The 2,283-nt window shown below is 32.6% G+C and overlaps 1 long non-coding RNA gene across 1 annotated transcript; it reads right to left on the bottom strand.

The window, feature by feature from the left end:
- Positions 1-267: 267 nt before the first annotated feature.
- LOC109591533 (uncharacterized) lies at positions 268-1,940 on the bottom strand. The gene is made up of 3 exons (XR_002189858.1): positions 1,903-1,940; positions 473-1,852; positions 268-354 (listed from the first exon to the last, which is right to left on the bottom strand). It is a non-coding gene; the product is annotated as an uncharacterized LOC109591533 (long non-coding RNA).
- Between the last annotated feature and the right edge of the window lie 343 nt (positions 1,941-2,283).

The following is a 2,283-nucleotide window of genomic DNA, read 5'->3' as shown; positions in this document are numbered from 1 at the left end:
AGCACAAACACATACGTATTAAAACATGCATGTTCAAGTAAGTGTAGTACATGTATCATGTATATACCGGTATGTACATGTATATGTACAAGTATATAAGCATATGTGTATTAGAGCATGGAGTATAATATTAGAAACATACAGCATGTACACACATGAATGTACACAATGCTTACCACATTTGTAAGTATAATATGGACTACATGTACAAATACACTAGTACAATGTACACATACATGTATATAAGTGCATTATACATGCATACATTATTTGGGACAGCATTCTTACCAGAAGAGTTTACTTCATGAGTCCAGTATTTCAGGTACTGTCATTTTTTCTTACTACCAATAATATCTATTAATAGGAACAATTTATCAATAAACTACGTATTAATAACAATCAATGATCTATACAGTATAGCTTCTATTGTAGATGCACACATACATGTATTTAATAGTAACGTATTTGTCACCTTTTAAATTCATCAGGTTGCAGTAGTTGATCATCTCCAGAAGAGAGTTTTATTTTTTTATTTTACTATAAAGGAGAGAGAGAGAGAGGGAGAGAGAGAGAGAGTGAGAAGGAGAGACAAAATAGAGCGAGGGACAGTGAGTGTTAATTATTACAGTCAGGAGTTACTCTAGCATTGACTATGAATTATAATGCATTAATTATGTAAGTCCCATTTAAGAACTATTAAGCAATTTGAAATTTAGGGGCTTAAATCATATTAATACATCTGTAAAAATAACACATTAAATACCCATTGAATGTCTGTTTATGTCTTTCATGTGTATCTTGCTTGTTAAAGCTGGAAGGCTAAGCCCAACTTAAAAAAATTTGGGTAGGGGGTTTTAGCCCCTGTTCTTACCCCTATATGGTCATAACCTACACAAGTTTTAGTCTCCTGAAATTTCTTAGCTTTTAATTGAAAGATTTTGACTTATAAAAAATGGGAGGCAAAATATTGGCCCAATTTTGCGAGGATTAATTAAACTCTACTATTATTAATGATGTTTGTCATTTTTCAGAATCATGGTACTTTAAGTGCAACAATTTGGACTCCTTCTGATTATAAGGGAGGGTTACATAATTCACAATTTTTATTAGCATTTTTATTAGTAGAACTGTGTAGAGATTCTCTGTTGTAGCAACACTTTGGTATCTTTTTGAGAGGTTTTCTGCTCACAAGTTGTAGCAGCTTCAGGGTCCAAGGGTAAAATTTATAGCATGCAAAAAATAATTTTAATTTTGTGTCATACAGTAGAACTAACAATTAGGGTTAAAACAAGACGTGAATGTTGGATATATTCTATGGAATCAAAAAATTGGCTGATTCTATTAAAAACAAAGCTAGGGGCTAAGTCATTAAATACTAGATCAATATTATGTACAGATATAATGTAACAGCAAGTAGCAGAATACTAAAAACCTTGTACATAACAATACTAATACTACGGAAGCAACATAATCAATTAACTTATGATAGTTTGCTTGGCTCCTTCTTGTTCTATCTTTTCCTTTGCATCATTTATTATAGCTATGAACTCTTCAGCAAGGGCAGGGAGATGTTCCTTTGATTCCTTATAATCTGGGTTATCCTTAATGTATTCATAGAGATTAGAACAGGTGATCAGCTGCATTAATTCCATTGTATGCTATTTTTATAAACTTGCCAACATGTCCTCAACAAATTTTTTGAGGTCTAAATCTTTTTATAAGCAAGAACAAGTTGAGATGAAAGGTTAGGAGCTGAAAGAAGTGAGTGATTCTCACCATTAATGACTATCTCTGATGTGAATTAATCTCCAGAGCCAGAAGCCATAGTTGCTTGAAACTTGTTGGATATTAACTGAGAATATACCCATAAGTTTGATTGAGTTTATTCATGGTCTAACTCACTGTGCACATAACATTGCATGGTAAGTGTGATTCATGGAGCATGAATTTATGTTGTTGTTGTTGTTTGCAGTCTAAGCAGACTTCTAGGAATTAGAAAAATATGTTTACCACAAGATTGGCATAAGCATTATTCCAAGAAATCATACATGCAGGCAATAAAAGGACCGTATGCAAGTGATACAGTCAAATAAAAAGATCAAGCAACTGGCAGTATTGCAAACTTGTATATTTGAGAAAGTAAGTCACTAAGAGCGTCATGAATAATCATTTTCATGTTATAGCTTTAGTAATATCCTTTTGCCTCTTAACCATGGCATCTCCATAGCAAAGAAGTAGCGAAGCTGGTAAACAATAATAAAGTTAACGTGCACTTATTTTGAG

This window comes from Amphimedon queenslandica, unplaced genomic scaffold (assembly GCF_000090795.2).
Source record: "Amphimedon queenslandica unplaced genomic scaffold, v1.1 AMPQUscaffold_7937_Cont20116, whole genome shotgun sequence".
Lineage (NCBI taxonomy): Eukaryota > Metazoa > Porifera > Demospongiae > Haplosclerida > Niphatidae > Amphimedon > Amphimedon queenslandica.
Note: the sequence above shows the minus strand (reverse complement) of the source record. Positions and strands in the feature narration are given on the sequence as shown.